This window comes from Gymnoscopelus braueri, assembly GCF_963280865.1.
Source record: "Gymnoscopelus braueri genome assembly, chromosome: 12".
NCBI lineage: Eukaryota > Metazoa > Chordata > Actinopteri > Myctophiformes > Myctophidae > Gymnoscopelus > Gymnoscopelus braueri.
Window position 1 is genome coordinate 11,804,252 of NC_137614.1, and position 13,512 is coordinate 11,817,763.

At 44.3% G+C, this 13,512-nt stretch overlaps 1 protein-coding gene across 1 annotated transcript in view; it reads left to right on the forward strand.

The window, feature by feature from the left end:
- Positions 1-1,993: 1,993 nt before the first annotated feature.
- LOC308097247 (chemokine-like protein TAFA-2) overlaps positions 1,994-13,512 on the forward strand; it is a 162,205-nt gene continuing 150,686 nt past the window's right edge. The window contains exon 1 of the mRNA XM_080444918.1: positions 1,994-2,126. The gene's annotated coding sequence lies outside the window, so the exon portion shown is untranslated. The remainder of the gene's footprint in view (positions 2,127-13,512) is intronic.

A 13,512-nucleotide genomic window follows, 5' to 3' on the forward strand; every position in this document is an offset into this window, starting at 1 on the left:
AACAGACAAACATTAAAAAAGAAACCTTCACCTTCTAGCTGTCGGAGCAGGAACTGCTCTCCACCTCAAACATCTCCCCTCAGTACTGCACTGACTGCAGAATAAGCAGTGTAAGCAGAAGTTACCACTCAAATGAACTGCCTTGCCCTGAGTGACTGGACTTTGTTGAGTGGAAACTTCTGTAGGCAGCTTAGGTCAGCTCAGGCAGGCATATAGGGACCGAAGTACACACACACACACACACACACACGCACACGCACACGCACACGCACACAGAGACAAGTGTGCATGCGGACACTCACACACAGCAGGTCAGCTTGGCTGGGCATGGTGTCTATCACCCTCCGCTCTTGTTGTTGTACTCTATTGGGAAATGCCCATGGCTCCGCTAAAGTGGGTTCAATTTAATTTAAACTTCACCACGGCCAAGGAGAGGGAAAGAGAGGGGGGGGGGGGGAACAGACGGAGAGAGAGGGGGGGGGGGGGAGTGAGTGAGTGTGAGAGAGAGAGGGCTGAATCAATCCATCACTCTTTGCCCTTCTTGGAGTGACACACCACACACATACTGATATTTCAAACATTTCCCATGTCTGACATTTGGGCAACATGGAGGTGTGTGTGTGTGTGTGTGTGTGTGTGTGTGTGTGTGTGTGTGTGTGTGTGTGTGTGTGTGTGTGTGTGTGTGTGTGTGTGTGTGTGTGTGTGTCATAGAAAGGTGATGGCATTCACTGCCTACAGGTTTTTTTCTTTTTTTCCCCTTTTTCTACTTTGTACATAGTGTTTTATATTTGGTATTGCACTTAAGTACAATTGTGAGGTAATTTTACTTTACTGGAGAATTTCCAATTTGTTTACTTTTACTCCACTACATCTCAGAGGAAAATATTGTACTTTTACTCCACTACAATTACTAGAAAACTTTAGTTACTAGTTATTGATTGAGTTGTACATTTTGATTATTATTACAAAACATGCATTAACCACTTCAGCCCTATATACATTTCAGCCCTTAAAATAACCGATCTATAAGCTCACAATGCATCGCAACACATTGTGAGCTTGTAGATCTGCTATTTTAAAAAGATTTGTATTCATTTGAAAACTTACATCCTGAATAATGAGTACTTTCTCTTTTGGTACTTTAAGTACATTTTGATACCAATACTTTTGTACTTTTACTCAAGTAGCCTTCATTTTGAACTCCGGACTTTACTTATAACAGAGTATTTCTACATTTACTTTTCCCACCACTGACTCCATGCTCTATCCAAGAAGTCATTGTTCAGCCAATAAGTGTCATTTGCATTTCTGACACGCGCCTCCCTGTCAAGTTTATCCATCATTTGGCCGCTGGGGGGCGCTGCTCCACTTCAATTCAGACAGTCCAAACAACACTTTCCATCTAAACTAATCTTCACATGAGGCTCTCACTCAGCCGGGTCTAGGAGCGGTTAGACAGAGCCAGCTTCAGCCGACCTTAGCGCGTCTCTGTCCCGCCACGCTACTTTTCGATTTGTCACCTTCTTGCTGCACAGTTTTTTTTCTCCCTGGATAAAAGTTGGAATGTCGGTGCAAAAAAGCCTCGACGCACGGCGGCAAGTAGGATATTTATTCCCATCTTCCACTCGCCATGGCTGAGTAACTTGAAGTTTTACCGTGTCCGCTGCTGCTGCACCACAAAAATAGGAGGAAAATTACGGAACTTTTACATGGGAATAAACCGCCGGGCAAGGCACTGTTCTTTTTCCCCCTATTTTCCCCCCAGGAGGTCGCATCCATCTGTCCCTTTTTCTTTCTTTCCTCCAGCCGAGACTCATCTGTCCGTCCGGAGGAGAGGAGGAGGTGGTGGGGGTGTATTAGACTTAGAAAGGGTGTAACTTTACGCTCCAGCCAGTCGAACCCGAGTCGAGGCGGCCGGTGCATGTGAGGGAGAGAGAGAGAGAGAGGGAGAGAGAGAGAGAGAGAGAGAGAGAGAGAGAGAGAGAGAGGAGACCGTTGGGGTTGGTATTGGAGATGCGAGCCTTTTCGCCGTCTCAGATTCTAGCGGAGCGGCGGCTATGAGGAGAGACGGAGTCTACCTGCAGGATTAACATAACATAAAGAGAGAGACCACACCGCACCAACAGGTATGGATCATTAGCCGTATTGAATAATGTATAGGAGAGACCTTGTAGTTGTTCTAAAAGGTACGCCTATTTGCCTTTGGGTGCCAAATCGGGCAGTAGGATCCACTTTTACCCCCCCAACATAATACACTTTTCATATCGGCAGAGCCGATATGAAAAGTGTATTATGTTGGGGGGGTAAAAGTGGAGGTATATATAATGTATCCTACTGCACCTGCCCTATAATAGTCTCTTTATTGCGGTAATTTTTTTTCCTTGACAAACATTTTGCGCACCTCCTCAAATCATCATCACCTTGAGTGAATGATTCATTTGGTTATGTAATGTAAAGCCAGGTGAGCTGGTCTGGTCACAGTTACTGCATGCTGTTGAAATGGTGATGACAAAATGTTGCTGCTGTCCGTGCCAGACTGGTGGATATACATATATCTTCTTATATATCACAACATCTACTACATCATGACTGACAGGATATTATCGCAGCTGTAATTCTTTCTGATGGCAAAGACACATGCATGCGGGTGATTCATATGTTCCTCTCTTTATCTCTCTCGCAGGCGCACGCACGCACGCACGCACGCAGGCGTGCACACACACACACACACACACACACACACACACACACACACACACACACACACACACACACACACACACACACACACACACACACACACACACACACACACACACACACAGAGAGGAAGAGGCCACAGACAGACAGACAGACAGACAGACAGACAGAGACACACACACACACACACACACACACACACACACACACACACACACACACACACACACACACACACACACACACACACACACACACACACACACACACACACACACACACAGAGGAAGAGGCCACAGACAGACAGACAGACAGACAGACAGACACACACACACACACACACACACACACACACACACACACACACACACACACACACACAGAGGAATAGGCTCTATTCTGGGCCTATGGTGTATGTCGGTGCACGGCTACACAGCTGTCATCCTGCTGCTTGTTGGTTGATTTAGTGGGTTGTGATATTTCCAGCGGTGCTAATGGGAGATATAACACGACTTGGTGTTTCACTGATTGGGATGATGAGAGAAGACATGTGTCATCATGTTTGTTTCCACTCAAACAGCACTGTGTCTCTGACACACACCGACCACTCCCTCCCCGTGAAGTTAACAAAGTAGCACCATGTCATGCTGCCATGGAGCCTGTATTATAAAATGGTTATTTCAATCATTGGTTCTCAACCTGTGGGTCGTGACCGCCAGGGGGGTCCACACATGATTTTTGGGGGGGTCTCCAGATGACAGTTAAGTGACAATTTAAGCACTTTCATCTAATACCTAAAAAATATGAAATAAAAAAAGACCTTTACTGCATCAAAAGTAATCAACAAACTAAACTATAAAAACTGGTCAAACATTGGCCAAATTGTAAAATAATATAAGAAAGAGGCAAAACATATTTTTTTAATGAGCTTGTAGATCGGCTATTTTCACAACATTTATCTTTGGAACGAGTCAATCTAAATGTAAGGCCTCAATTCCTACAATTCCAAGGGTTTGGGGGTCCCAAATATTATTATTTTGGGGGGCCTGAAAAGGTTGAGAACCACCACTGATTTAAATGACCACCATGAGCAGCCAGTCAGCCGGCGGTGTGGCTGACTGTGCGTTCCAGGGGACTCAGAGGGAAGAGCCATGGCAGTAAACCCAAGAGGCGATGGTTTCATCCGCTGCTTCTGCTCTGCAGCTCTAGATCATTTTGATGGACTTTGACTTTCACATCTTTATTGATAACAAAACATAATGTAAAAATACATACATTGTCACACCATTATCAAAAGGATTGATGCAAAATAAAGCCAGCGCCTTATTGTCTCTGCCAGGCCAAAGGCTGGCGAGAGAGTATGTTTTACCCCCTGTCCGTTCGTCCTTCTGTCTGTGAACAGCTAATCCGTCCGTCCTTATATCTGTGAACAGCTAATCTCCGGCACCGTTGGCCTGATCGCAATGAAACTTTGCACACACACTCCCTGGATGCCAATTCCGAATCTCTGCCCCAAATATTTCACATGGGCCTGTTATAGCGCCACCATGAGGCAGATTTCTGACCTGGCGGAGACCTGTGCTCCGAGGAGCACTTTTTCTAGTTTCCATTGCGGTCCTTTTGTATGTGCAGATTATGATATGATGTGTGTAGGTGTGTAATTGCACTTAAGTTCACGAACACAAAGGTGGCAAAAGCGTCCTAGTGCATGTCAGTTGAAGCACCCATAGGTGCAGGAAAATGTCCTTGTGGGAAAAGTGGGGCTGTGCATACCACACTAGGGTAGGGATCTGATACCTGAGAAATACAGGTGTGCAGGCGTGTGTGTGTGTGTGTGTGTGTGTGGGTGGGTGGGTGGGTGGGGGGGGGGAGTACAAAAACAATATAAATAGCTAACAATTGTACAACTACAAATAAATAAGACAACAGGCTAGACAAAGAAACCATGCATACATTTAGACCATGACTAGACCCAGACTCTGCTCCGCCTTGACCACCCCTATAGGGAAGATTTAGAAGAATCATAGCAACTGTTAATGGAGATTCATTTTGATCAGTGGTTCTCAAAGTGGGCTCCAGGGACCCTCAGGGTTCCTTGAGGAGTCCATTTGTCCATACGTCCATATATCCATATGTTATTTTGTTTGTTGGACCATGTGTCCTTAATACGGTTTGATTGATTGATTGATTGTCTACTGTACGTATATGGAGAACCACTGATTTGAGATGTTATGTTAATATACCATGGCTTTGCAGTTGCACCTTTTTGCCAATTCACTACCTTTTTGAATATAGAAACGGGTTGAAATTCCCAACTCATCCACAATTCGCTATTGTACCTACTTATATGTCTATAGCCACTTTCCTTCTCTTTATCTGCCCTCAAAAGTGTTGTCCAGGTAAAAACCGGGGTAACCGGGACACTCGCCCCAAAACACGCTCGCCCCCATTTCTTTCGCGGACCGCTCGCCCCCCCAGCGGCTCTTATATTCGTTTTACTGAGGTTAAGGTTAGGAATACATTTAGGGTCAGACAAACTTTTGCTGAGGTTAAGTTTATGAATAAGGTTAGGTTTAGGCATAGTTTTACTGAGGTTACGTTTAGGAATACTTGGTGACGACCGGATTTGACCCGGGGCGAGCGTGTTTTGGAGCGAGCGTTCTTGTATTCAAAACGGGCCAAAAACAGGAAAAGACAGATAAGTGGAGTGAGGTCGGGAAGCGATTTTTTTTTATTGACAATGTGGATGGAGAACTGACATGTGGGGAAGAGCAGTTTGAGCAGGAAGAATAAAAATATATGTGCTGCTCAGGTGAGCAGCTATAGGGGGGGTTAAGTGACTTCTTCAGGGACACTTTGACATCGAAGCCTGGAGCAGTCGAGGATCGAACTGGGGGCCCCTCTGAGTCCCACACGGCTGCTCTAAAGCAGTGGTTCTCAAAGTGGGGTCCGGGGACCCCCAGGGGTCCTTGAGGGGTTTCCAGGAGGTTCCAGGGGGTCCCCAGCTAAATGATAAATAGTTAGGAACCAAATGGACCCTTATGGGTCTGTAACTCTGAGGGTGTACAGGGGTTAAGTGACTTCTTCAGGGACACTTTGACATCGAAGCCTGGAGCAGTCGAGGATCGAACTGGGGGCCCCTCTGAGTCCCACACGGCTGCTCTAAAGCAGTGGTTCTCAAAGTGGGGTCCGGGGACCCCCAGGGGTCCTTGAGGGGTTTCCAGGAGGTTCCAGGGGGTCCCCAGCTAAATGATAAATAGTTAGGAACCAAATGGACCCTTATGGGTCTGTAACTCTGAGGGTGTACAAATGGAACCAAATGGACCCTAACGGGTCCATTTGGTTCCATTTGTACACCCTCAGAGTTACATTAACATTGATTTCACTATATAAATTGGGGTCCCAGAGATAGAAAGGCCATTAAATGGGGGTCCATAGCCTATAATGCATGTCAAACTGGGGGTCCTTGAATTTAAAATAGTTGAAAATCACTGCTAGAGCCGTAAAAATCTTCTCTTATGGGGGGGGGGGGGGGGGGGCTGGCATATATTTTCAAATGGGGGTCCGCGGGCTAAAAAGTGTCAATTTGGGGGTCCTTGACAGGAAAAAGTTTGAGAACCACTGCTCTAAAGCAGATTGAGTTGTAAGAATGTAGTATACAGGGAACTATGGGTATAACAGAAGGGGGGGGGGCGGGGGGAAACATCGACTCTGCTCCCAAATGGCATTTTGTAGCTACGCTGTTGGTGTGCTTAGTGTGGGGTGTTGGCCGTCTAAACAAGACGTATAGAGTCTCTAATAACGGCGTGGCCTCCTTGTCCAATCTTTAGCTATCGATTTGTAAGTTACTATGTGAGCAGTTTGTGAACTAAGCAGCACGAATAGCAATCCGGTGTTCAGGCGGTGAAGCCGCACACAGGCTGGCTGTTTACATGCATGTTGCTCTTAGTGTGACTGGTGATGGATGGTCTTATACGTCTCATTTGGCCAAATGGAAAGAGTGAACTTTGTAAATACTAAACCAATAAGAACAAAAGTGCTTCGCAAGAACAATGTTGGAGTAAGATGTTTACTGACGTTTTTTTACCAGCTCTAAGAAGAGACTGACCTACTAGTCATCCTCGACATATTCGCAACATATTCGCAACATGTTTTCAATCATTGGCTGTCCTTTAAGCCAATGGGATACTTTCCCATACTCTGAACGGGCGGTCTCGTCCTCCCAAGCCATGGCTACTATACACGCCTGCCGTCGGTTCAAATCACTGTGACACAGAGTAATATATAGGACAAAATTTAAGTAAAGTACTTGAGTAAATGTACTTAGTTACTTTACACCTATGCAGGTGCTGCTTTGATTGATTGAATACTTTATTAGTCAGAAATGTAAGCAGTGTGGTACAGTCAGACATTAAGGGTAAAAAGATAACAGAAAAAAGTCCTGGGGACTTGTTTCCATTGTGGTCCTATGTATTCAATTCATTAACATAGCATAAAAAGTACTCATACTGGTTCATAACAATAATCATAACACATTAAATCATTTTATAACGACTTATCGGCTATCATAATACGTAATAATTGCTGGTCACTCACGGACACATACGACAGTGGCATGAGCTGTGATTGGTCTGTCTTTGAACGCACACGCACACGCACACACAGGCAGTCTTTTGTGATTCTATTTTGCAGGAAATGTTTAGGGGTAGGCTTTTTGCTTCTAAACCAATGCCTCTTTCACCACAAACTCTTGATTCTACACTTCTCTTAAAATCTCTCATAGATACACATTTGAATGCTTTATTTGAATCCATTACTACTGACTTCAAGGTCTTGTATATCGTCGCTGTCAGGCGGAAACCTTGTACATTATTTGTCCAAAATCTTGTACTGTATAATGAGCACAATCTTACAGATCTTTGCTGTCGGGCAACTATCTCCATAGTTTAACTTTTTGTGTTTTTTCGTAAATTAACACCCTACTTGATCATACTACAGCATCCCACAAAAGCATCAAAATTAGCAGATCCACAAGCTCGCGGCGCGTTTTGAGCTTGTAGATCTGCTAAATTTGCTACTTTGAATTTGAATCCTCAAAAGTAACACTTTTGCACATATGAGGTTTCCACCCGACAGAGACGAGATGTTACTTGCTTTTTCTTTGAAGAAGTAGCAATTTTCACTTTTGGCAAGTATAGACATGTCCAAGACATGACAAATATCATTAACCATTATAAACCCTGGCTGGCATCCCTATTCAGGGAAAAGGGCAGATCTACTAAGCTCACAATGCAATGCCACACATTGAGAGCTTGTAGATCAACGTGTAGCTCTTTCCATTAGCACACAGTTTGTGCAGTTTGTGCAGTTAAGTGCACAACGGTTTGAACCAGGGGTGGTCACACGTGCACGCTAGACTGTGGTTTCAGGACACCATCCACTGAAGTGGTGTCCGGTGTCATTGTGTACTTTTGTTGTCACCGTGTACGTTGTCACATACACACAGTATAAACAACAGTATACGCAAACCGCTCTGTATGTTGTTTATGCTTGTAGGCAATTATACCAGTCGGTTCCTAACACAAACTAAAACTACTCATGCACTCGTAAACGCAAGTAAAAAAATCTAACTAAAATGAATGTTTCAAGACTATCACTCTGGTCTGTGTGTGCTTGTGCGCATGCACGTGTGCGCGCACGCATGTGTGCGTGTGCGTCACACCATTAAAATGGAGCTCCCACAGGGAACAAATCCCAGCTACTCCCCAGGTTTTAACCGTGCCCATTCCAGGATTTTCGTCTCAATTTCTTAACTGTGCCCAACGTGGGCCAAGGCGTGCCTGTGGGATGGACATATGGCATGTATTCACTGATTGGTTTTCATGCCCTGTGGAGAGAAAGCACTCATCCAAATGAATGTCTGAATATTGCTGGATGGTAGAGACACTCCAGTCTAGACACATGCACATACAACTAGAAAAGTGTAGTCCCCGTAACTTAGTTGTCACTCCATTGCATGTTATGGCGTGATTGATTCGATTATTCAGGTAAATAGCTGTGAAAAATGATTCTCAAGAGATAAACCATTGGGTGATACAGATGTGGATCGGCATTCAGCAAAGCACCTCATCATTGGGGGTCTGATGAAGGCATATTTTATTATTTATCGATCAATTTCCAATCGTTTGTATATTTGACCTCTGTCACCTTTGCGGGTCCATTTTTACACGCAGAGTTGAATTGATGCTCAGAAGGGGGGCACGGTGGCACAGTCAGCTGTCAGTAGCGCTGTCAGTAGCGCTGTCGCCTCACAGCTAGAAGGTCCTGGGTTAGATTCCCGCCGTGGGCGGTGGGGGCGTGTATTCTCCTCCGCGTCATCAGCGCCCATACCCTAGGTGGGGTTGGCGAAAGGGCCTCTCTGTGTGGAGTTTGCATGTTCTCCCTGTGTGTCCTAGGGTATACCCTCACAAAAACATGTAGTAATCCTGGTCGCTATACCGCCTCCCCCATGACAGCTGGGGCGCCTGATGGAGTTGGAATAACGTGTTCCTTCCACGCAGCACGCGCTACGTCCTACCGGGGAAACTCCCCCCTGTCAGGTGACAAGAAGGTCAGTTGGCTCACATGCATTGAAGGAGGCATGAGCTCGGCCCTGGGCTCCCTAGGCTGGTGGGGGGAGTGTAGTGCCCAGGATCACTTAGAAAATTGGCACCGGGTGAAAAAGGGTTACAAAATCGTGGGATAAAAACATTTAAAAAAGAAAAATAATTGATGCTCAGAAGTTTGCAGCGCACTCTCTTTCCCTGTTCTGCAGTCAATGGAAACAATTTGTGTGTGTGTGTGTGTGGGGGGGGGGGCACCAAGATGCTGGGTAAACAGTGGTCCACAAAGTACTTTTCCATGGCTCTGTGTACCTGGGTAATAGAAGCAGTAATGAAGTTTGTTCAGTGTAAAGTAACCCTGGAGTTGTGAGTGGCCCAGGGCGGCATCTGTTCTGTTCTGCCCCGCAACACCGTTCTTTGCCACAGGAGGCATTTCTGTTACTGCCGCTATACTGCACTGTAAAATCCTGTTCATTTAACCCACCATTTTTAGATTTCTTTGGGCTATTCAAAAATAGCAGATATACAAGCTCACAGCGCAGCACAGAGTGCCGCGCTATGAGCTTGTAGATCTGCTATTTTAGAAAAATCTTGAAAATTCGTGCAAATCTTTGAATATATACATTTTTAAAGCGAACATTTGTAACTCAAATCTTTGCATCTGGGGGATTCTACAAATGTCTTCTAAATCCTAACAGTTAAAAAAAAAAAACATATGTTGCTATAATATCAGTGGTTCTCAAACTTCTTTCATGTCAAGGACCCCCAAAATGATATGTATTTGGCCCGCGGACCCCCATCTCAAAATATTTTGTTCGCTTTAAAATATATATATATATTTAAAGATTTGCAAAAATGTTCACGATAAAAAAAAAAAAAGCAGATATACAAGCTCATAGCTCGGCACTCGGTGCCACGCTATGAGCTTGTAGATCTGCCATTTTTGAATAACCAAAGAAATCTTAAAATGACGGTTTTAAAGGGTTAACTCTGAGAGAGTGCAAAATGTAACCAGGTTACCACTCTCAGTTAACACATAGGATCTTAGTGTGTAATGTGGAGTTAGCACGCACGCACGCACTCACGCACCCACGCACGCACACACCTACCCACACACCTACCCACACACATATGCACATCAGGAGGGTGCAAAAGGCATGTGTGTGTATGTGACATGTTGAAATGTTAATTTGCTCAATAAGTGCATCAAAAGTGTGTATGCGTGTGTGTGCGTGCGTGCACGCACGCTGGTAAACTCAACTGAAAAAGTGTACACGAGCGATTCAAGCGTGGCTGTGTGTGTGCGCTCGCGCCGAAAAAACGCTGCATGTGTGTGTGTGCGTCAGAAAGTTATAGCTCACCTTTGGGAGATGGGACAAGAGGAGAGAGAGCTGGCGGCGAGGAATGAATTTACGGTCTCTGATCTCCCAGAAACAATTCCTTTATGTGGGTTATACACGTTTCAGAGTGACCACTCATTTCCCCCATGGGGCCTCGGCTCACTGCAGGCAGCCACCAGAGCTTGCCAATGGAATGCAGAACGGCTTTTTTTTTAGGACATGTGCATTTTATGACGTTTTTTGAGTGCAGAGAGGTGGAATCAGCGTTACGGGGAGAGAGGAGAGCCTGCTGTGTGTCTGAGACCGTGACAAATGTCGGGGGTTGCACCGCGCGTGTGTGTGTATGTGTGTGTGTGTGTGTATGTGTGTGCATACATTGTTTTAATGCAATATGTGTGTATATGTACACTTTAGGTATTTAAAGGAGTAGTTCACCCATCTATCAATTACACACGCCATGAAGCCTTGAATTCATGGAGATTTTTTTTTTCAAATTCCTAAGCCACTAATTTGATGACCGGTGTGGCTGCTCAGTAGGATACTCCATGAATTCAAGGCTTCATGGGGTGTGTAATTGATAGAAAATAAGTATTTTTTTGCGTGGACTACTCCTTTTTAACGGTCGCTCTGATCCAGATTAGGTAAATAATCACATACATAGTGTAGTGCCTCAAGAAACTAGGATACCATGTAAACCATGAACCTAGCATATATGCTATCTAAATTACGTTATGTAATATGCATAAATCATGCATAAGTACTTTTTACTTTTTGTAATTTAAGTACATTTTGATGCCAATACTTTTGTACTTTTACTGAGGCCGATTCTAAAAACGCCTTCTAAATCCTGTTTTCTGAAAAACTTCAAATATTTATTCAAAAATGTATGTTGCTATATACTGTACATAGCAACAAGAACCCCAAAAGGGGTTCCCGTCCTGAAAGGTATAGTTACAAATAGGGGTTCCCGCACAGAATGGGTTGAGAGAATGTTGAATTCCGGACTTTTACTTGTAACAGAGTATTACTACATTGCAGTATTGATACTTTTACTTAAGTGAAAAATGTGAGTGCTTTTTCCACCACTGGCTGCTATAGCATCAATCGAGAGAGAAGGTGGCAAAAAGGGGTAACAGGGACAGTGAAGTACTAGGGGGTGAGGCTGAGCCTGAAGAGATGTGTCTTCTATCAGAAAAGTGGGAGTGAGTCTGCAGTTCTGACTGCAATGGGTACTACATTATGTAGTCGTTGCTCCAGGGAGGCTGTGTCATGTTGGTCTGAGGTTCCAGCTGTGGTCTGGCAAGGTGAACCAATGCTGGGGTCTGCAGTCTGCTCCAGGACGCCCACGGCAGGAGCATACAGTACTCCCGCTAGAACACTCTGTGTGTGGGTGTGGGTGTGGGTGTGTGTGTGTGTGTGTCTGTGGTGTGTGTGCGCGCACGAGAGAGAGAGCTGAGTGATGGACTGCCATCTATTTGAGTTGAAAGTCATCCATCACCCTCATCAGTGACTCTGGGGCTTGTCATTACATGTTTCCCTTCATTTACACTGTTAATGACCAGCGTTGCCATGTCTGCTTATCATAAGCGACTTTAGGCATATTTTTCTGTGAAGTTGCTTGTAAATATATTGCAGGTTTGTGTTTTTTTTTTGGGCTTGTTTCTAAAGGGTAGTTGCTTATTTGGGCTTGTTTCTATTTAAACCAGTGGTTCTAAAAAAAAAACCTGATTGTGCATTTCTCACTAGGGTGACCAGACATCCACAAACATTTGCTTAACTCACCACAATTTGCAGCAAACCTATACAGACTGTGACTGCAATAACAAAACTCAGCCCAAATCTAAACTCATACTTGTGTGAGTGACATTGATCACCCAGGGGGGGGGGCATGGCCTTTGCACACTGACCACTGTAAATCCCTCAAATTGCGGGATCTCAGCTGCATCATTTCTCATAGTCTGGGACTCAGGCCAAATCTGATGTGAAAACAGCTACCGTCTTCATGGCTGAGCCTCCATGACGTAAACTGATCAAACAGAATAATCCATACTTTGTTGTGTTTCAGTTAGCATCCATCCAATGCATAAGGATGCAGAAATCCTGTGCCGTGACTGACAGGCCAGTGTACTCAGACACTGGCAGGGTAGGTCACTGTTTAGATGAGGTTAAATTAGCCAATATGCCATTGCCTTATGTATGGGTAGATTTTCTACGATCACACATTTAACCTTTTTAAGATTAATAACTTACTGTAGAGTAGGTCATTCTATAGTACCAGCCTTCCATTCCACCTACTGTACTTCACCATCCAGGTTGTATTTGACATGGCTGTGCCCGACCGGCAAAAATCCACTCCCTGGAGAAACTAAACTTCCTTGACTTATTATCTTTTAATGATGTTTGGCCAACACTGACTAAATTATTCAAGTCAGCCCAGTAACGTTTTTTTTGATAACTTCTGACAAAATGTAAAAAAAAAAAAAAGAAGCTGTTCACAGCAAAATGTTGTGTTTATTTATGACTTATGGCCTATGCTGTGAATAGACAATGAACATATATTGACACCATTGTGGTCCTTCAAACTAAGATGACTTCTGGCCTCATTGCTACGGATGCTATTGGACATTTCTCAATACCAAGAACACAATTAAGGAACAGGTCCTGTGTTCACTTCAACTTCATGAGACCAGAAAATGCATCTTTCTAGTATGGGACAAACTTGTACCGGTACTTGATGTGATGTGCACTGCAGCTTCCTGCCCTGATCACTGTGCACGTGCACTGTGTATATGAAGAGTAAACCCCAAAAAAGACATTAAATATATTATTTAAGACACCAACATAACATAGTTTTGTATTGTTAAGTGTGT